This window comes from Manis javanica, chromosome 3, assembly GCF_040802235.1.
Source record: "Manis javanica isolate MJ-LG chromosome 3, MJ_LKY, whole genome shotgun sequence".
Taxonomy (NCBI): domain Eukaryota; kingdom Metazoa; phylum Chordata; class Mammalia; order Pholidota; family Manidae; genus Manis; species Manis javanica.
Window position 1 is genome coordinate 83,389,226 of NC_133158.1, and position 24,410 is coordinate 83,413,635.

Sequence of the window (24,410 nt, forward strand, 5' to 3'; positions counted from 1 at the left end):
CCAGGACCCCATACATGCACTGTGTCTGTGCTCTGGTCTGGAATCCTGGGGCTAGGTGTTCAGCAGTCCTGGGCTCTCTCTCCCTCCCTGCTGACTCCTCTCCACCCGCCAAGGGCCAGGGGGAGGGGTGCTCGGGTTCTGCGAGGCCGGGGTTTGTATCTTACCCCCTTCGCGAGGCACTGGGTTCTTGCAGGTGTGCATGTGGGCTGGATGTTGTCCTGTGTCCTCTGGTCTCTATTTTAGGAAGATTTGTCTTTGTTATATTTTTATGGATATATGTGGTTTTGGGAGGAGATTTCCACTGCTCTACTCACGCCGCCATCCTGGCTCTGCCTAACAAGTAGTGATTTTGTGGCATCTTACTACACTGATGGACAGTGACTTCAATGGAGTATTGGGGGGACTTGATAATAAGGGTGAATATAGTATCCACATTATTTTTCATGTGAATCCTTCATAAGAGCATATGTCATTGATACCTCAATAAAAAAACTGCATGTGACAAACTGGGTGAATTTGGTTACATCTCAAGTTGGTTGGATTAGTCAGAAAGATGCACAGAAGGACATTTTTATAGGAAAGTTTGCCAGAAGCTAGGATGGTATATAAAGAGTCGTAAATATTATTGGAAAATATTATTATATTTCTGCTTGACCTGTAGCCCCTTTTTATCCAGGAAATATTTTCAAAGATGTTTGTATAACACACCATCTTAGAAGATAGTGTCCTCAATCTCTATCTCCTACAGGGCACAGATTGGGCATATTTATTAGCAATGCCCTTATAAGATTGTCAGTTTCATAAACTCAGGTTTCCTTATCTGTAGAGCAAACTCACTGCTTATACCTCATCTGTCTGAGTCAGCCTCTGTCTCATCCCATTGGACTTTGTGGACAAGGTTAATAGATGCAAGTATGAAGCTGCCTGCTGTGCTGTGAACAATAAATTTCTTTGTTTCTGTCCCACAGATCCCTATCTTTTGCTAGCATATATGAAAATGTTGCAGTTTAATATTTTTAGCTTACAAAATCTCAGATCCTTTACTGCTCCTGATAAAGAGAACAAAGCTGAAGGATTCACACTATCACATTTTAAGACTTTCTATAAAGATCTGGTAATCAGGCAATATTGATATTGGTGAAGGTTAGACTTATAGATCAATGAACTAGAACATAGTATCCAGAAAGAAATTTTATTTAATCAAACTTTTAATTTTGAAATGATTCTAGATTCAGAAAAACTACAGATTTTAAGAAATAATACAGACAGATCATGTATATATTTAATCCAGTTGTCCCAAATGGGAACATATTGTAAAATTAAAATACCACAACCAGTATATTGACATTGATGTAGTTAAATACAAATACAAAATTTGTCTATTATCGTAAGCACTTCCCTTGTTACCCTTTTATAGTCACATTCACTTCTCTCCCATTTCCACTCACACCTGGCAGCTACTATTCATTTATCTAGTATTATAATTTTGTCATTTCAAAATGTACTATAGATGGGATAATACAATACATAGCAATGGGACCGACTTCATTTCATTCAACATTTTTCTATGAAGATTCATCCAGGTTTTGTTTTAGTTAATAGTCTCTTCCTTTCTATTGCTCGGTAATGATCCATGTATGGATTTACTGCTATTTCACCATTCACCTGTTTGGCATTTTAGTTGTTTCCATTTCTTGACCATTATGAATGCTGTAAGCATTCATGTACAAGTTTTTGCATGAAAAAAAGCTTTTTAAAAAATTTTTTCTGGGATAAATGCCCAAGTCCAATTGCTGGATCATATGGTAGTTGCATGTTTAATTTTATAAGAAATTGCCAAGTTCTATTCAAGACTCCTGTATAATTTTATATTCCTAAGAGCAATGTATTAGTGATTGAGGTTCTCTGAGTGCTCTCCGACATTTTTTGTTGTCCTTTAATTTTTTTTGTCCTTCTAATAACTGTGTAATGATATCTCAGTTTGGTTTTAATTTGAATTTTCACAAATGCTTATGATGTTAAGCATCTTTTCATTTGCTTGTTTACATCTGTGTAGTCTCTTTGGTAAAATTTCTGTTCCTCCTTTCCCATTTTCTAATTCAGTTGTTGGAGGGGTTATTTTTTTCAAGTATGGAGGTTTCAGAGTTTTTAATATATTCTAGATAATAATTTTTGTTGGATGGGTGTCTTGAAAATATTTTGTCCATGTCTTCAGCTTGTGTTTTCATTCTTTTGATAGGTTCATTCATATGACAAAGTCTAAGGAGTCTCTGATAATGACTATATGCTGAATATTTTCCCTATTGATATATTTTTTTATTTTTTTTGTAAAAATTAAGAAAGTCTCTTGCAGAGCAGACTTTATGAATTTTCCTTTTACAGATCATACATTTGGTGTTATGCCTAAGAATTTTTGCTTAACATTACCTCTGAAAGATGTTCTCAGATTTTTACTCTAAATGTTTTCTATTTTACATTGAAGGGTATGAACCATGTTTTTATATTTTATATTTTTTATTTCGGTATCATTAATATACAATCACAGGAGCACCAGTGTGGTTACTAGATTCCCTCCATTATCAAGACCCCCACCACATACACCATTACAGTCACTGTCCATCAGCGTATTAAGATGCTATAGAGTCACTACTTGTTTTCTCTGTGCAATACTGCCTTCCCGGTGTCCACCCCCATTATGTGTGCTAATCATAATGCCCCTTATTCCCCTTCTCCCTCCCTTCCCACCCATCCTCCCCAGTCCCTTCCCCTTTGGCAACTGTTAGTCCATTCTTGGGTTCTGTGAGTCTGCTGCTGTTTCGTTCCTTCAGTTTTTGCTTTGTTCTTATGCTCCACAGATGAGGGAAATCATTTGGTACTTATCTTTCTCCATCTGGCTTATTTCACTGAACATAATACCCCGCAGGTCCATCCACATTGTTGCAAATGGTAGGATTTGTTTTCTTCTTATGGCTGAAAACAGTGTATATGTGCCATATCTTCTTTATCCATTCATCTACTGATGGACACTTAGGTTGCTTCCATTTCTTGTCTATTGTAAATAGTGTTGTGATAAACATAGGGGAGCATGTCTTTTTGAAACTGGGCTCCTGGATTCTTATGGTAAATTCCTAGGAGTGGAATTTCTGGGTCACATGGTATTTCTATTTTTAGTTTTTTGAGGAACCTTCATACTACTTTCCACAATAGTTAAACTAGTTTACATTCCCACCAGCAGTGTAGGAGGGTTCTCCTTTCTCTGCTTCCTCATCAGCATTTTTTGTTCTTCGTCTCTTCAACGATGGCCATCCTAACTGGTGTGAGATGATATCTCTTTGTGGTTTTAATTTGCATTTCCCTGATAATTAGCAACGTGGAGCATCTTTTCATGTGCTTGTTGGCCATCTGAATTTCTTCTTTGGAGAAGCATCTGTTCATATACTCTGCCCTTTTTTAATTGGATTATTTGCTTTTTGGCTGTTGAGGCATGTGAGTTCTTTGTATATTTTGTATGTTAACCCCTTGTCAGATTTGTCATTTACAAATATATTTTCCCATACTGTAGGATGCTTTTTTATTCTGCTTATGGTGTCCTTTACTGTACAGAAGGTTTTTAGCATGATGTAGTCCTATTTGTTCATTTTTTATTTTGTTTCCCTTGCCTGAGGAGATGCATTCAGGAAAAAGTTGCTCATGTTTATATTTAAGGGATTTTTGCCTATGTTTTCTTCTAAGAGTTTATGGTTGTTCATGAGCCATTTTTAATTGATGTTTGTGTTATGTATGGGTTTAGATGTTTGTGTTATGAAAGGTTTATTATTTCATCTATGATTTTCCAGTTATTTTTAGCATTCTTTGTTGAAAATAACATCCTGCCTCTTTTGTATTTCTTTATATTTTGTAAAAAAAATTGGGATTATTTATGCAGGTCTATTATGTAGATCTACTTCTGGGTTCTCAATACTGTGCCATTACTCTATGTCTGTTGTTCCACCAATACCATAAAGTCTTGATTACTGTAGTCATTACTTTGTATTAATTTGGGGGAGAATTCACATCTGTTGAGTCTTCCAACCCATAAAAATATATTACTCTCCATTTAGTAGACATGTTTTGATCTCCTTTATCTTTGTTGTGTAGTTTTCAGCATATAGATTCTGTATGTGTTTTGCTCATTTTACATTCATTGTCTTTGAAGTAATTATAAATGCAATTATAATACTGGATTTTTTATTTTTGTGTCTACTTGTTAATTTCCAGTATATAGAAATACATTTGTTTTTTGTATATTTATCTTGTATTCTGCAATCTTCCTGATTTTACCTTTTGTTTCTTCCTTCCTCTCTCCCTTCCTTCCACATTTTCTCTTTCCCTCTTCCTTTCTTCCTTCTTTCTGCCCTTCCCTCCCTTTCTTTTTTTTCTTTTCTTTTGACATTCTTGGGGACTATCTACATACATAATGATATCAGCTACAAATAGAGATAGTTTTATTTCTGCCTTTCTGATTTGTGTGACTTGTATTTCCTCTTCTTGCCTTATTGCATTGTCTAGAACTTACAATGTTATGTTGAATAAATATTGAAAGAGAGTGAAGAGACTCTGGGTACCATAGAGTCAAGAGGAAATTGTACCATCTTATAGATTCTTCTTTGTGGACTTCCACTGTGTATGCACAAGAATAGTAGAGAGAAGAAGACATGAGAAAGCCTCCTTTGGTGGTGTAGGTCAATAGGAGGGCGGCCGCCATCAATACAGAAAAGTCCCAAAGAAGCCCTAAGGGACAGAAGCCTTAAGCCACTGAAGAAAGGGTGGCAAACCCTGACACCCCCACATCACAGTGAAGACCTGCTGTAGTTGGAAGGAATTAAAAAGTCAGAGGAGGTCCAAGATAGCAGAACCTGAAATCACCTCCTTGCAATACATATAAAATCTACTCCTACATACAGAGTAATTCCTTTTGAAGAATTGAGGGCTGAGTGAATACCTTCTGCATAACAAAGGGTAGAGAGACCACCTATAAAAATACTGCAGGAGAGATGTATACATGATAATGATGGGAATCTCATCCCCAATTTGTCAACCTGCGGTAGGGAGCAATGTCACTGAGGGACCAATTCAGATTTACCTGCCCAGGGGCATAGATAAAATAAACATGGTTTGAAGGGCAACTAGACTATAAGTAAAGAAAGTTGGTTAACTAAACTAGAGCACCCACCAAACTGTGGGGGACATGTTGTAACTTTGTCTAGGATTGGAGGTACTGGAAAGCACCATTATTTAAGCTCCCCCATAAAATGATAATGCAGATTGGGAGAAGGGTCCAGATATTTCAGCTGGTAGGCCACCCTAGCTCACACAGCTCAGAAGTACTCTGAGGTGGCCCCATTGCCCATGCCTAAACATGCCCACCTGAGATCCAAGGCACCAACATGTACACACCAGGACACCCCTGGCGTGTGCTAGTTTGACCTCTGGCTTACCTGCTAGTATGCCTCCTGTGTAACACACACTGGCACTCTGCCAGCCTATACCCAATTGGCCTCCAGTCCTCTCACAGGGTGTCCCCTGCATGGCACACACTGAGACTCAGAGCCCATGCCCCTCAGCCTCTGGTCCTCCCACCAGGGTGCCCCCAGAATAGTGCACAAAAATAGTAAAATCAATTATATCTAAAAAATTAAGGAAATCACAAATTAAAAAGGTGTAAAATATGATATCATATACATAAAAGAGGACACAAAAATGTATTGTTTTTAGAATTAGTTAAAACTTAAGCAACTATCAACTTAATGTAGAATGTTATATAAATAGAATATCATATATTAACTTCATGGTAACCACAAAGAAAAACCTACAATAGATACACAAAAAATAAAGAGAAAGGAATCTAAGCAAAACACTAGAGAAATCCATAACTTACCAGAGAAGAGAGCAAGAGGAGGATCAGAGAAGACCTACAGCAAACAATATTCAAAATGGCAGTAAGTACATACCTATCAATAATTATTATAAATGTAATTGCCTTAAATGCTCCAACTGAAAGACTTAGGATGACTGAATGGATTAAAACACAAGACCCATCTACATGCTGCCTACAAGAAATTTATTTCAGACCTAAAGACATAGACAGATTGAATAGGAAGGGCTGAAAAAGATTTTCCATGCAAATGGAAGTGAACAAAAAGCTGTCCTTGAAAAGACATCAGAATTGATAACCATTTAGCCAAACTCATCGAGAAGCGGCAGAGAGGACTCAAAAAATAAATCGGAAATAAAAAGTGAAGTTCCAACTGACAGCACAGAAATCTACCATCTTGAGGTTATTTCTACTTAATTCCTCTAGGTTTTTTTTTCTTCTTTATCAGTCTACTGTTGGATTGAATATGTTTATGGTGTCATTTTATCTGCACTGTTTATTATTTATACCCTTTAAAAATGTCTAGTGTTTATAATATTCAATTTAATTCACCAGTAAAGTTACTATGTCAACATCAGAAAGTTTACATTAGGACAAGAGATAGTAACAGTGATAGAGAAGGATTTTACAGAATTCTAAAAGGACACTTAACCAAGAAGTCATGACAATTCTAAAACTGAAGTTTTAAGAGTAGACATACTTGCTTTGTTCCCAGTCTCAGGAGGAAGGCATTCAATCTTTCACAGTTAAATATAATCTTGGCTATACTTCTTGTAGATGCTTATTTGGAGAGGTTGCCCTCTATTCTTATTTTTCTAAGAAATTTTATCATGACTCTGTCAAATGCTTTTTATCAGTTGATACAATTATTTTGTTTTCCTTCTTTATGTAGTTGATAGATTATATTGATTGCTTTTCAAATATTGGTAAAGTCTTACATCTCTAAAATAAACCCCACTTGTTCATAGTATGCAATCATATTCATAAAATGAGTTCATTTGCCTATATTTGGTAAGAATTTCTGCATCTATTTCATGAGGGATATCGCTCTTTAGTTTTTGTTTTGTTTGCCTTTTGAACTGTGTTTATGTACTATTCAAATTATCTCTCTCATATCTGGTAACTGTAGAAGTTTGTGATTTAAGAATAATTCATCAATTTCACCCAGGATATCAAATTTATGAATGTAAAACTTCAAAGTATTCCCATTTTATATTTTGATATCTTCAGGATCTCTGATATTCTCTCTTTAATTCCTGATATTAGTAATCTCAGTCTTCCCTCTTTTTTATCAGTCTTGCTAGAGGTTTGTCAACTATTTTTTATCTTTTCAAATTACCAATCTCTGTTTCATTGATTTTTCTCTATTGCATCTCTGTTTTCAGTACTATTGGCTTCTGCTCTTATATTAATTGATTCTTTCATTCAGCTTCCTTTGGATTTCTTTTGGTGTTTTTCTGGATTATTAAAGTGGTAGTTTAGAATATTGTTTTGAGATGCTGCCTCTTTTCTAATGTAAGGATTTAGTGCTATAAATTTACCACTCATCAATGCTTCAGCTGAGTCCTACCAGTGTTGGTATGTTGCATTTTCATTTAGTTCAATATATTTCTTGATTTCCCTTGAGACTTCCTATTTGACCAAGGGATTATTTACAAGTGTGCGGGATTTTTTCCCCCAATTCTTGGGACTTTTTGTTTGGTTTTTCTTATGTTATTTATTTTAAGTTTGATTCCACTGGATTTCAAGAACAGACTTAGTATGATTTCAATTATTTTAAATTAAGGAGTTTTATTTTTCAGCCCAGAGTATAGTGTATAGGAGTAGGTACCTCAGAAATGAAGGCTTTGGATGTTCTGGATTAAGCTAACAGGTAAAGTAGGTGCAGATGTAAGAAGCATTCATATATCATTTTATAATAATAAAAGAGCCAGTCTACCAAGAAGATATAGTAGTTCTAAAAGTGTGTGCACCAAATAACAAAGCTGCTAAATATGCAAATAAAAATGATATAACAGGAAGTATGCAAATCTAATAAACTTTTAGTTGACTACTTCAACAGTTCTCTGTCAACAGTTATTAGAAGTAGGCATAAAACTAGCACGAATATTTAGGTTCTGCAGAGAAACAGAACTAACAGGATGTAAAATATATATAGAGAAAAAGAAATTTATTTTAATTAATTGGCTGAGCAATTATAGATGCTTACCAAGTTACAAAATCTGATGGTGTAAACCAATAGACTCAGGGAAGATTTGCAGCTCTGGTATAAACACAATTTTCTGGCATAATTCTTTCTGGTTAAGAGGAGGTCAGTCTTTGTTCTATCAAGGCTTTCAACTAGAAGGCCACCCACGTTAGGAAGAATAATCTATTTTCCTCAAAGTCTACTGATTTAAATGTTAATCAATTAAAAACAAAAATCTTCATAGAAATATCCACAATGATGTTTCACCAAATATATGGGCATCATGAGCTATACAAGTTGACACATAAAATTAACCATTACAAAGGATGTAGAATAACATTTTATAATGTATTTATTTCCTTTTGATTTGATATTTTCAAATTAAATAACATACAAATTTTCAAATTGTACATTCCAGTTCTAAAATTTCCATTTCCTATTGAGATATTTTATTTCTTTGCTAATGCTTTCTATTTTATCGTTTTTGTTTCAAGTATGTTCATAACTGCTCACTGAAGCATTTTCATCATGGCTGTTTTGAAATATGAGTTAAATAATTCTGGTATCTCTGCCATCTTTGTGCTAGCATCAGCTGATAGTATTTTCTATGCATTTCATTGAATTTGAGATCTTGGTTCTTGGTATGATGAATGATTTTCTATGAAAAATTGGACATTTCCATTTTATGCTATGTGACTCTGAGTCGTATTTAGATCTTCATTTTAATTAGATTTTTCTGGCTTCACTCTGGCAGGAGAAGGAGGACTACCTCATTTCTGCCAGACAGAAGTTTTGGGGTTGTTAATGGATTATAAGATTTTGTGGAAAGTATATCATTGTCAGATAATTTTAGATTTAGGTTATAAGACAACCGTACCAAGTACAATACTGGTACAAAAATTTAAGCATTTAAGATTTTGGTAGATGTCCCACTTAATTTACTTGCTTCTAAAAATATTTTAGACTTCTTTCAGAAGTATAGAAGTTGTTCATTGTTTTGTACTGTTTGAGCTGATGCTTAAACAAAGACAGTAATTTACTGATTTACAAATATTTTACTATATAGTGTGTGCACACATGTGTATGTATGTTTATACATCTGTAATTTGATAATCATTGTAACCTTGTAACCATCTGCAATTTTGGCTCACAAGGTTTGCCAAAATAAAAACAGGAATAATACAGTAGAATGGGAGAATAATGATTTGGAACACTGAACTTCGGTAAGGGAGAGCAAATAATTTGCAGCTGAATATTTTCTGTCCACAAGTAATTCTTCCTTCACAGTAGAGCAGGGTTTACAATGTAGGCAAGTGATTTATAAAGCAGGAATTGCTCTTGCTTTGAAAATAGGCACCATTCCTGCTAAGACATTCCAGGAATCAGGAATAGTGCAGAAAGGGCAGCTGAGCTATTTTGTGTGTGTGTGAAAATTCATGTTGTGTTTTGCAGAAATCTAATGGAGAATACAAACTTGAAAATAACTCACTTTTAACAACATCCTCACCTTGGGTATCACAATAAGACTAAAATGAATGTAATGTGTTTCCGTATGTGTTAATTATATTTGTCACCACATATTGTTCATCTTTATAGGGGTTCAGCATCTACCTGGAATATCAACTTTCAACATTTGATGTATTTATTTTTTCTTTAATCTCTCACCTTAACTTTACTATTCTTTACCATGATGCTTTTCTCCTAGTATTATATTTGTTATTGCTGTGGATTCTGTAACACAGATAAAAATGACTAGATATGTAAAATGATTCAAATGGGCATCTCTCTCTCTCTCTCTTATCTTTACCACTTCTCTAAAAAGAAGAAAATAAAAAGAAGGAAATGAAAAGCAAAATAATTCATTTGAAAAACTCCCATAGTCACTTGGTGTTATGGTATAGTAATGGAAATCCTCATAAATTCTTATAAATCATGTGGTCTAAGAATTCATTATTGCTACAGTAAAGAAGATAATGATAAGTGTCTGTTAATATATATAAAGAAATGATATTGATAGATGTAATAATGTCTCTTTCATTTTATTTTATTAAATATAAATTTATGTTTCCCTTTTCTGAGGGAAGGTTTTTAAAATTTTTTTAATTCTTAATAAATAAATTATGAATATTGTGACTTAGGTTTTTCCAAAAGCAGAACTTTAAAAAGTAATTTCTTTGGGAAGCAATTCCAAGATGTGAAGAAATGGCTGAGGGAATAGGACAAATGAAGAAACCAACACAGGGATGCATTAAAGAGCTGATGCGTGGTCTCCTTAGGCACATACAGAAATCTTCCCAGTATTGTCCCTCTAAAGGGCTGAATCTGGAACATCTGTCTACCAGATCCCACCTCCAGTATCTTAAGTGTTGTCTTTGCTCCTGTTAACATTCCTGCACTTCCAAATTGTGTGTGGCATTATGAAAGTCACAGGTAGATCAGAACGAGATGACACAAGATTGAGGCGGCGTGCATGCAGCACATGGTGAAGAGTTAGTCTAGAACCACACACTCTAACTGTTGCTAAGCTGAGGGATAAAGGAATATGGCTTTATCAGATAATATAAGTATCATTGAATGGTAATTCTCTTGCTCACTTCTTTTTCAGTTCTGCTTTTGGGTTTAGGTTATTATGCTCTCATAATGATAATTATGAAAGCAAGTAAAGTAAGTGAAAAAGACTGCTATCTCATTGGCTTTTTGCACTTTAAAACAGTGGTGTTGGTTCATTTAAATGAATTTTAGTAATAGATAAAAGAGCATTTTAGAGTTAATTAGACTACTTAATGCTTTTTTCCTATTATTCTCTTCATTCTGCCTGGTTAAAAAGTAGGCTAGTTTGTCTCTTGGATATAGTAATTTATAATTTTAAATACTGTTCACTACAACAATAAACCTCAGGTATATAAAGATTTAGTAGAGTAGAAAAGACAGGGAATGAATCACCCTTGATCTATGCAGGGTCAGAATTAGTTTATATTTAAAGTGATTTTTAAATTATTACTCAGTTCTTTCTCAGACTGGCAGATTTAAACAAATTGCTTTACCATTCTTTCACTGTAATAAAATCATGTTTGCACACTTAGACATTAAGTGAGGGATATGTGGCTAAATTTGCTCAGTTGAAGGTGAGTGGAAATAGCCTCAACCACTTCTAATCCAGGGGTCTTAACAGGGTAACATGTATTTTTTTTTATAGACTTTCTTTCTTCTTCCCAGAAACTGCTATCTGGATAGTAAGAAGAACCTATGGATGGTGGACCCACATCATAGAAGGAACTTAGATCCCTGAATAAACCCACAGAGCAGAGCTTTCTCATTTACTTAGGCAGCTTACACTGGAGTTTTGGAAGTTACTTTTGGAATTTGGAAATATTATTTTGGAAGTTTTTAGGATGACTTGATCTTCTATGACCCTAATACATGGGATAGTAGAAGATTATATTTTTAATAAAGATTGCTAACATTTATTCAGTATTTATAATATGACTACACACTTCACATTTCCTTTCTTAGTTAATCCTTAGAAATAATAAATGAAGGATTTATCATTCTTATTTGATAAATGTGGAAATTGAAGCTCAGGGTATTACGAAATGTGTCTGATACAGCACAGGCCAGAAGAAGCTCACGTAAAATTCAACCTTGACAGTCCTTATACCAAATGACTTTCTCCTAATAGAAAGCTTACAGAATTTTATTTAAGACAACTACAACTTTTAGAAATAAAATTTGAGCCCCTTTCTCAGTTCTTTTCCTAGATTCTACATCTGTCTTCCCCTTCATGAATAGTCATCTTGTCTCAAATAAATGAATAAGTTTTCCCTGTGCCATTGTAAAATTTATCCTCAAAAACCCCAGAAGTGACTTACAAACCTAGATTCATCGTTTTCTTATTCTTTTCTTTGAAATGTATATCAAAACTCATCCTTTTAGGACGTATATTTTAACGAAATAATGCAGTACCACATATTTATTTTTTACCCTGTTAATGTTAGAGGGCAGCGCTGAGCAGTGTTTAAGAACTTGTTCTGAACCAAAGAGCCTAATTTAAATCTTGACTCTACTACTTACTACTTCTTGACTCTACTACTTACTAAGCAAGGATCAAATGCTTAGAATAACATGACATATAAGTACTCAATGAATGTTAGTCAGTATTTATTTGTGTCATTACTATTACACAAGTAATAAATGGTATAGAAATTGGGACCATTAACAAGGATCATATAAGTCTATTAGTTTACAACCAACACATTATTTATGAAGCAGTTATTGATAATTAAGCACTGTGTCTTCTGCTGGGGTGGGGGATGGGGACCCAAAACAACAGGGAATAAATGACTAAAAATACACCCTTGCTATAGACTTTTTTTCTGGCTCACAGGTAGATATTAAAAAACATTATTTTGTTTCCTCCTAATAATCAATATCATGCTTGACTTACTAATGTCTAAATAAAGAAAGAAAAATTTCCCAACATTCATAAAAAGGTAAAGTTGACTTGGTGGATAATATTTAAGAGAATAAGAGAATATCAGAGAAACAGAATGAAAGGAAATAGAAAGAAAAAATACACTATAGTTTATCAAATAATACTTGACATACACAGGCTATTTCATAACATTTAAGGTAACCTCTTATCTAATTCTTAGCTGGTCTTGTCAAACTTGAAAATATAAGATACATATTAATATTTTATTTTTTTTGAAAGCAAATGGAGATTAAATGTTACAAATGGTTATATTACCTGGACTAAGACTCATAATGTGACATAACATGACCTTTGCAGCAAACATCTAGAGTTTTGAATAAACAAAGAAATTTAAAGGTCATTTGTGCTATTTTAACACTTAGTTAAATGAGTATAGCAAATAAATAAACAGTAATGTACTATTAAGATTACTTTTACAAGTAATTAGTATAATTATTAATACTTGAATGTATTGGCTCAGTGGAACAATATGTGATATAACTAAATAAACATATTTTTAAAAGTTTGAACAATATGCATTTATGATCCCTTACTCATTTTTTATTTGGATTTTTTTTTTTGGTGTTGAGTTGTATGAGTTCTTTATGTATTTTATATATTAACCCCTTGTTGTACTTATCATTTGCAAATATCTTCTCCTATTCAGTAGGTTGCCTTTTCATTTTGTTGACAATTTCTTTTGCTGTGCATAAACTTTTAGTTTGCTGTAGTGCCACTTATTTATTTTCACTTTAGTTACCTTTGCCTGCTGAGACATATCCAGAAAAAAATTGCTAAAGTCTATGTTCAAGACTTTACTTCTTATGTTTTCTTTTAGGAGTTTTATGGTTTCAGGTCTTATATTTAGGTCTTTAGTCCATTTAAAGCTTATTTTTCTGAATGTTGCAAGACAGTGTTCTAGTTTCATTTGTTTGTATGTAGCAGTCCAGTTTTCCCAAAGCCATCTATTGAAGAGATTGTCCTTTCCCCATTGTATATTCTTGCCTCCTCTGTCACTTACCAACTGGCCATATAAGCATGAAAAGACGCTCAACATCACTAATCATCAGGGAAATGCCTTCAAAAATCACAAAGAGATATCACCACATACCTATCACAATGGCTAGTATGAAAAAGACAAGAAATAACAAGTGTTGCCAGGGATGTGGAGAGGAACCCTCATACTGCTGGTAGTAATATAAATGGGTACAGTCACTCTGGAAAACAATATGGAAGTTCATCAAAAATTAAAAAAATAGAACTAGCAAATGATCCAGCAATCTGCCACTGGGTGTTTATCCAAAGAAAATGAAAACACCAATTTGAAATGCACCCCTATGTTCATTACAACATTATTTACAATAGCCAAGATACAGAAACAACCTACATGTCCATAAGTATATGAAGGGATAAAGTAGATGTGGTAAAAACACACACACAGTGAATATTACTCAGCCAAAAAAAATAATGAAATCTTGAAAACTGTGATATGAATACAACTAGAGGATATTATGTTAAGAGAAATAAGTTAAAGAAAGATAAATGGAATATGATTTCACTTATATGTAGAACTAAAAACCGAAACAGATGAATAACAAAACAAAAGAGAACCAGACTCATAGATACAGGAAACAAACTGGTCACCAGAGGAGGGAAGGTTTGGGGGCTGGAAAAAATAGTGCAGTGGGTTAAGAGACACAAACTTCAGTTATAAAATAAATAATTCATGGGCATATAGTATAAAGCATAGGGAATATTGTCAATAACAGTGCAATAACTTCAGTAACATGGGAATTTATACACCAATCATTTTGTAATCTTTACAAATATTGGACTTAATATAAATGTATTTATGATAAATATAAACACACTTAATAAATTATAAATATTGAATATAAATAAAATATAAACATTTTGTAATGCATAAAAATATAAATTCACTATAATGTATATCTGAAATTACTAGGCTATTTTATGTCAATCATTTCTATAAAAAATATAGAAAATAGCTGCTTTATACTCTCAATCTCCCATCCTGGGCAAATGAAAACCTCTATGGATTTAAAAAAAAAATAGATTTTGCAAACACTCAGGAAAGTATAAATAGAAAGAAATAAAAAAATATACAAGGTTATTCTGAATTTATTTACAATGAATCCTGCAGCTGTTTTTTGATGGACCATAGTAACATAAAACATGCTGATATTTTTTAACTTAAAAAATATAATACATTTGCTGTTTATACTGATAAGTATGACCTATGTAATAAATAAAATATAAACATTTTTAATTTTCTTTATGTTGATGTAAGGAAAATAAAAACAATACATACTGTATAATACAGTGCATAGTATCATTAGCAATATTCATAATTGGAACTCAGTTTGATAAAATTATTTACCAATAATTGTTACAGTGTCATACCAACCAAAGGTTAATATATGTGTTGCCAAAAAATACCTATTCTCATCACAATAATATTTTCTCATATTCTCATCAGACCATATAATTTAAAATACTTTGCTAAAATTGTAGGTGTTAAAAGTGTAGGCAAATAATTAAGTCTATGTTTTTATTATGAATATCAATTCTCTTTATTTTAAGGACATGTATTTTTTTAATCAATGAATTAATTTATTTAATGACTTTTGTCCAGATTCTCATATTGCAAATAACCATTCACTATAAAAACTTCTTTTAAATTTGTCACTTTGTAACTAGACATTTATTTTGAAAAGTTCTTTTCTTTATGTATTACATTTTACCTAAACATGGCAAAATTTCAATATGACAAATGCATATATAACACATAATTCCAGTTCTCCTCAATAAGGCAAGTGTTTACAAAATAATGGTACATACTTCCAGGAATGATAAGTGTGTTTATGCATATACATCTCTATTATCTATTTATTTATACCTCTACATATAGATAGAAAAAATTTGAATAAAATGGCATCCTAAAATATGTTTTAAAATAAAAAAAATATATGTTCATATAAATTAATTTTCTCACTTAAAATTTTGAGTATTTTACATATGTGCTAGTATGGATAAATCACATCACTATTAATGACAACAAAACATTCCATTCTTGATATGCTATATATCTGCAAATAGTTTACTGGCATTTGAATAATATCACCCAAGACTTTGCTAACATAAACATGTCTGCAGTAATACCAATGTGTGTGTGTGTGTGTGTGTATGTATTAGTATATATCAGTACATCTAAATAAGTAGTGATTGTTTCAAAGTGTTTTGGTTCAAAAATTAAACTACAACCTAGATGAAAACAAAAACAACTTTTTGGAATAGTGAAGTGGGTTAAGAGGCACAAACTTTCAGTTACAAAATAAATAATTCATGGGTGTTATAGTATATGTACATATGTTTAATTATTTACGGGGAAAGGGGCTATGAAGAAAAGGAAGATAAAATTAAATAGATACTAATGTCCTTGGCAAGGAGTAAAACTAATTACATTACTTAAAGTTACTTGTCAAATATATACAGAAAGTTAATCTGAAAATTTAAAGTAGAATATGTAGTTTTAAATATTTTAACAAAATGAAGCAAAGAAAGCTTAAACCACCAAAATGAAGGAAATTGTATATATAAAACAAGAAAATAAAATAATGACAAATAGACCACATAAAATGAAAATAGGAAATATATTCAAACACATCAGAAATAATATGCATATGAATAGCTTAAGTCTACAGGCACTGCTTTCCTACTGTAATCCTACTCTTTCCTTTTAAAGACCATATGTTTTGAGCACAACAGGGTTTTAAAACTACATGATGCAAAAATCTATTTAAAAATAATAGAATGAAAAAATATACCAAATATATATACACCAAAATTAAAGTGCATATTGTAATATTCATACTGAAAAAACTACTCAAGATTTCAAGATGCACAATGCAACAGAAAATTATATTGTATAGTGATAAAGTTCATTTTCCACACAAACTGCCAGCCCCACTCCTGTGCCCTTTTGATATGAACACATTAATATTTGGTCAGTTCCTTGTGTGCAGTTTGTATTTTCTCTATTTTTTTTTTCTGTTCTCAGACTTGGAAATTGTTATTTTTCCAAAACTATTTTTCAATGTCTTCATTATGCTGGAGAATGGCTTTTAGAGCCAAGACCTGGGTGCTATGTGTACACTTTATTCCTGGGATAGCATTGTTTCTAGATTATTTTAGTAGAAATAAAAAGGAAATATGTTTTTTAATTCTAACCTTACATTCCCATTTCCAACTCAAATTTTGCAATAAACTTTTTATTTACCTATTTTAATGTTATAAAAAGTAGTTCCCAATAATTTCAATGTATTTACATATTTTCTTTACCCTGTAACATCCATATAGGATAATAAATTTAAATACATTGTATCTAATGTAGTTCAAAAGAATGTATTTAAATGTCACTTAAAATTGCATTGTCAGTGTTACTACTAACAATGATAGAATGAATTTTAAGGTGCATATATAGTTCATTTTTTTCTTATATATGTACCATTGACTCTATACAGATAGAGAACTGTGCTGCAATTATTTGAAATATTATTCATTATGGCTGTGTTACCAGATTAATATAGAGTTGCATTTAGTTTTTAACGCTGGGCTTAATGTTGTATTTATCTTTTCTACTTTAAGGTATTTTCCTATCTTTGTATGTGAATTTTGATTTTGGAAATGTAAAAAAAAATATAGTTCATAGTCAAAATAATGTAAATACATCCTCCTTTCTGTATCATTCCCCTTGTTCTGTTTTATATGAAATTAAATAGTTTATGATTTATTCTTTTTAGAAGTTAAACAAATATACCTGTGTGAACTTATTTACCATCTTTCTTGCAGAAATAAGAAGAGACTATATTATATTGGCTCTTTTTTCCCTTGGCCCCAGAAGTTACTCTGACTTCAGTAAGTTCTTCCTTATTTGTTCTCACTATAGAGTTGATGCCGGGTTCTTGTTCACAGAGTCGAAAAATGAACTTCATGAACAAGCAAGCTAGGAAATTTACAGAGAGTCTTATTCAGGATAAGAGAAAGTATGGAACTCCCCACAGGTGCAGGGAGTGGCAAGGCTGGCGCCTGGGGTCTCCATGTTCAGGGTTTTATGCTTGCTGCAGTGGGAGTTTTCCATAGATTCAGCCAGAATGCTAGTTACATTTTAACCTGTCTCTTTGAGGGTTTCCCTGACCCTATAGTAAACTAATGGGCCTACATGACTGTGAGCAATGAACTATTCTACATCACTGGGTCCCAGTGGAGAACACCTTGTTACACTGTTTTAATTTCAAACACCCTGTTTTGTTTTTCTACATGCCTGAAGCCTCGGTAAGACGTTGTCCTTTTCCAGGGCCTACACTGCACTCCCTTATATAAGGCAGGACCCGCGCCCTGACGCTGCCTCCCTGTCTCACAGCTATACTTTGTGCTGTGCGAGAGTGTCGGGCTGAGACTCTAATGCACGATCTTTCTTTTCTTTTCCCAACTTCTTACAAAAATAAACAGGATATTATGACTTGCATTAGTTTACTGTTTTTTAAAAAGTACATACGTAGGTATACAAAAAGGACTCACACATGCGTAACATAGATCTCAATTACATACATACTTATATAAAAAATTTCTAAAGGACTTAGTAAGTACCAGATGCATTTTAAAAGTCCCTTCCTTAAGAAATAATGATAGAAAGCATGTCTGTATCAAAAATGTTACTTCTGGTCAGCTCTTTATCTTTGTTGCTTCACAGTTTGATAAGAGAGAGAATGCAATTCTTCAGGTATCCTTATTTCCAAGTTTTTGTTTATACCTTGCACAAAGCATATTTTTTTAGTTCTTTTCTGAGCTCAAAGGGAATGACCAAAGACTCTCTTTATTCGCATAGAATCAACTACATTCTTTTCACAGTGATCTGGATTCTTCTCTTTTTAAATATTTTCTCTATAAAAAATAGAGTGGAATGAAAGAATATTCTTCTCTTGTCTGTAGGTCATATTCAAAAAATCAATCTTCATTTTCCTATCAGTTACATTGTGCTACATATGATGGGATACCACAAGAAATAATTCTGCAAATGTTTATAAAACTTTACAAGATGTTTACAAGTATTCAGGTGATAGCTCTTAGCCTTACTGGTGTGCTATTTCAACTATTTTATTTTACTCTTGTAATATTTGGCTTCATTGTCTATAACATAAACAAAATATAATAATAGAGTGTTGGTTATTACACTGTGTTTATACACTTACATTTTATTTATATAATTATTTATATATTAATTTATATTTACATTTTATATAATAATATGGCTAGCAGAATGATTGCTAGGATTAAGTGAGATAATAAATGTATATTACTTGGCTAATAGTCTGACCTACAGGAAATGGTCAATGTTAGAACTTATTTTTATAGTTCTATTATATTATAATTAAAGCACTCTGTGAACTTAGTAATAGTCAGAAAGCAGAATAACTTTGTGTTTGCATTTAGATTTCATGATTAACATGGAAATGTTTATGACAAACGACTGAAATATAAGATGCAACCTTGCATATAGTGTTCAATAAAAAATAAAATACTATTAAAAGGATATAAAGTATAGCTAAATGACATTGAGAGGTTTGATTGTAGAAATAATCATATTACTCATACTTGTAATTTCACGTGTTTATTTTATTTAAATGATATGTATTACTATTATAATGAAATATAGTAAGATAAACAAAACTTACCTAGAAAGTCATACTAATTTTTTAAATGTCTTAGGAAACAATTCATCTTTTCCCTCCAAAATACAAATATGTTCATAAAAACTTAAACTATTACTTTTTAAGGACATAATATTAATCTGAAAACTATACATAACAATTTATGTAAAACCACCGTATTTTAAAGGGACATCTCAAATGAAATACCAAGGTTAACTGTTTGAACCATCTAAACCATCTCCTCCTTGTTGACTGACTGTACAATATTTATCTTGACAGATGTCAGCTTTATAATGCTTGTGAGAAGTTTGTGGCTTTCATTACCTGGATTTACAATAGCGTGCAACAGAGGCTTAAATTGCACTATGAGCCATGACAGCTGGCAAAAACATGCCAGAGGACAACTTTGTCAAACCTAGAAAGCTCAAGAGAAGATTAGTTGAGTTAATGAAAACCATGAAAGTTGGAGAGGCTGGACGCAAAAGAATAAAAAGAAAAAATAGAGAATGGTTAAACATGGACAGAGGATTAGTGTTAATTACAAATGAGGAAAAAATCATCTAGAATATATGTAGAATATGTGAATATTAATTGCTTATGTATTCACAAGGTATGCCCCTGTTGTATTATCTTTCTACAAGTTTATAAACTGATTTGCTTCAATTTGATTGCTAATTGCCCATAAAAAAGAAACTGTATTCTGTGGCTCTTAAATAATTTCTATGAAAACAAAATAGGTGAATACAAATTTTTAGTTAGTCTTTGCATCTTAGAAATTTTATAGAAAGATGAAGATTATCATATAGGTATCTACAGTTCTAAGAAATAAAGAGTAGAGAGGAAAAAGTAAATTATGAAAGAGTTTATTTCTCTGACTTAAAGACAATCAGAATATCCTATTGTGGATGTCAGTAAAAAATTATTAAAAAGAAACACAGTAAAAGTAAACATACCTATCTTCCCTTTGGGGACAAGAACATCAGTATACTTAAAAAAGATATCACATTGTTTCTCTATCTTTAAGTTTAACAAAAACAGTCTGAAATATTATGACACAATACTAATTGTGATAATCAAAACAATAATGCATTTTTTAAGCACACTTATGGACAGATATAGGACAGTCTTTCATTCCTTTGGGAGTTACCAGAAACAACTAATACTGATACTACTTCATTATATTTTTCACACACACACACACATTCTTGAAGCTTAGTAATGTAACCAATGCTTTATTTTTATTAACAAGAGGTGGTAGGAAAATACACAGCAAAAGGATTAATTTATTTTACATATGTTAGTATTCTACCTATGTAGCTGAAAAATGGAGTAAAGCAGATATGAAAGTGGTATTGTATATACTGTCCCACTTGTATGGGTTTTATTTTATATTTTATTTTACCCTTTAAACTTTATAAACATACCTTAATTTGTGATGGAAACTATATACAAATATAATAATTGGAGATTACAATATATGAGTTACTAGTAAACTAGACATGCACATATGCACATGGCTAACGAAAATAAAGATAGTCTTTGTATTAGTCAGGGTTCTCCCGAGAAGCAGAACCAATAGGATATGTGCATACATTCAAAGACAGGGAGAGGGAGTTTTTTTAAGGGGAACTGGCTCATGAAATTGTGGAAGTTGGCAACTACAAAATGCAGGGTATGCTAGCAGATGAGAAACCCAGGGCAGAGTTGTTGCAGTTTGAGTTTGAAGACAATCTGGAGGCAGAAATCCCTTTTTCTCAAGGAACTTTAGTGTTTTTTTTTGTTAAAGAACTCAGCTGACTAAGGTCCACTCGCACTATGAAAAGTAACTTGCTTTACCCAACATCTAAGGAATTGCATGTTAATCTCATCTAGAAAAATATTTCAGAGAGACATTTGAGTGGTGTTTGACCAATATCTGGGTTCTTTGGTTAATTTGACTCATAAAATTAGCCATTACAATTTCTCCATGGGTTTTTGTTTTGTTTTAGGTTTTTGTCTGTTTTTAATTAGTTTGTGAAAGATGTAAGCAGAAATCAGTTGTACAACTTTCAGATTTAGGCAAATACTAATTCTTACTAAATATGGACGTACTGACTAACCTATTTTGTATAGTTTAGCTATTCATGATTACTTCACACTTGAAGACGTAACTATGCAAATGAAGGATACAGCACTAATTCTCACCAATATATTTAATGAAAGGTCCATTAATTTTTTGTCATCACTGGACTACTACTTTAATGAGAAATGATATAGACAGCATTCTGAAAGTTTTATTTCTTTTTTCAGTAATGGCATTATGTCATAAACCCTAATTACATTATTTGGATAATCTAATAAAAATATATGATTCTTGTTTCTGTTTGAAATTGTCATTAATTATGAAGGTCATTTTACAAGGATGTCAATTTATCAAAAAATACTGTTCAAAAACTCTGAAAACCTATGTTGTCAAATAACTGAAAAACTCATTTTAAAAAATGTAGGAACATCCATATCTGATTCAAATGACAAACTATTAGCAACTTGCCTCTCCTAATAAGTAACTATAATAACTATTTTCAAATATTGCATGACAGACAAGGCAGCACTGTCATTACTGAGAGAAGTAAACTTGCCAGAGAGCTCTATCACATCAGCTTTATGCCTGAAGACACATTTCGGAGTCAATGAGTCCAGACAGAGCTGGAAATCACACTAAGTTGAAGCCACAGAGATCAATGTTTCTGTTATTGATGAAGCTGGACTTTATGGGGCAAAGAACCATGGAAAGAGCTGTACAGTGAAGAAGCTCCAGCAATATGCACAGGATTCCTGTTTAGCTAAATAATAAGCTTAGAATTTATAGGAGATTCGCCAATGCTACCCCACAACCAAAGAGAAAAAAAAATCAAAGAAAGCAAAGAAGAGAAAAGAAAAATAAAAGAAAAGGAAAAAGAAACCAACTGGAGAAAGAGCTGTTGGAGAGTTGTAAGCTGAATAGTTAGAGTTGGACAGAGATGCTAGATGTCCAAACTTCCATGAGCCAGAGTGGAGAGGCCTCATTTTACACCCCAGTCATGCAGGAACCTCCCAGAAAACACTGTATTAAGAAGACTTACATAGTTCTAGAGGAGGAGTAACCTTTGACCTTTTAACAATATATATAAAAACAAGCTAAAACAATCAAGCCCATCTATAAGTTAACTAAGTACCAGCAAGAATAAAACTTTACCCTCCTTTAAGGTAGAAAAATCCAAAAATTAATACCTAACACAGGCAATGTCCACACAAAATAACAAATTTCTTAATTTAAAAAGAAAAGACAGTCAATAGATACAGATTCTAGAATGATAAACATAATGGATTTTGCTGACACAGATTTTTAAATTATTTATACAACTGTGTTTAAGGATTTAACAGCAAAGTGAATTAAATGAAAGATCAAATGGGGGAATTTCAGTACCAGAATGGAAAATAAAATGTATAAAAACAGAACCAAATGTAAATTATTGGTCTGAAAAGATACTCATATGGGGTAAAAATATACAAGCATACCTGTGATATTGTGGGTTTGGTTCCAGACCACTACAATAAATCCAACTAAATGAATTTTTGGTTTCCCAGTGCTATAAAAGTTATGTTTACACTATACAGTAGTCTACTAATTGTGAAATAGCATTATGGCTCTTAAAGCAATGTACATATCTTAATTAAAAATTCTTTATTTCTAAAAAATGTTAAGCATCATCTTAGCTACCAGCAAGTCATAATCTTTTTGGTGTAGAATCTTGACTCAAGGTTGATGGCAGTTGACTGGTCAGGGTGGTGGCTACTGAAGGCTGGGTTACCTGTAGCAATTTCTGAAAATAAGTCAACAATGAAGTTTGCCATAACAATTGGCTCTTCCTTTCATGAGCAACTTTACTGTAGCATGCAGGGCTGTTTGATAGCATTTTACACACAATAGAACTTCTTTCCCAATTGAGTTAATCCTCTCAGACCCTGCTGCTGCTTCATCATTTAAGCTCATTTACTATTCTAAATCCTTTGTTGTCATTTCAGCAGTCTTTACAGTATCCTCACCAGGAGTACATGCCATCTCAGGAAACCATTTTTTTTGCTAGTCAACACATAACTTCTCATCCATTCAAGTTCTATCATGAGTTTGCAGCAACTCAGTCATATCTTCCAGATCCATATATGGTTCTAGTTATCTTCCTATTTCCACCACATCTGTGGTTCATTCCTCCACTGAAGTCTTAAACACCTCAAAGTCATCCATGAGGATTGGCATCAACTTCTTCCAAACTCCCATTAATGCTGATATGTTGACCTCTTCCCATGAATCACAAATGTTAATGGCATCTAGAACGGTGAATTCTTTCCAGGTTTTCAATTTACTTTGCCCAGATCCAACAGAGGAATAACTATCACGGCAGCTTTAGCCTTACAAAATGTATTTCTTAAATAATAAGACTTGAAAGTAATACTCCTGGATCCATGGGGGTGCAGAATGGATGTTGTGTTAGCAGGCATGAAAGCAACATTCGTCTCATTGTACATCTCTATCATGCTCAGCTCATGGATGACAGATGCATTGTCAAGGAGCAGTAATATTTTGAAAGGAATCTACTTGTCTAAGTGGAATGTCCCAACAGTGAGCTTCATATATTCAGTGAACTATGTTATACACAGATGTGCTGTCATCCAGGCTGTTTTGATCCTTTTATAGAACACAAGAAAAGTTTATTTAGTATAATTCTTAAAGGCCTTAGGGTTTGGACTAGGAAATGATACTGACTTCAACTTAAAGTCACCAGCTGCATTAGCCCCTAACAAGAGCATCAGCCTGTCCTTTGAAACTTTGAAAGCAGGTGTTGACTTCTCTATAGCTATGAAATTCCTAGATGGCATCATTGTCTAACATAAGGCTATTTTATCTACATTGAAAATCTGTTTTGTGTAGCCATCTTCATTAATTGTCTCAGCTAGATCTGGATTACTAGCTGCATCTTCCATGTCTCCACTTGCTGTTTCACCTTAGACTTCAATGTGAAAAGCTTCTTTTCTTAAACCTCATGAACTGACCTTTGCTAGCTTCCAGCTTGTCTTCTGCAGCTTCCT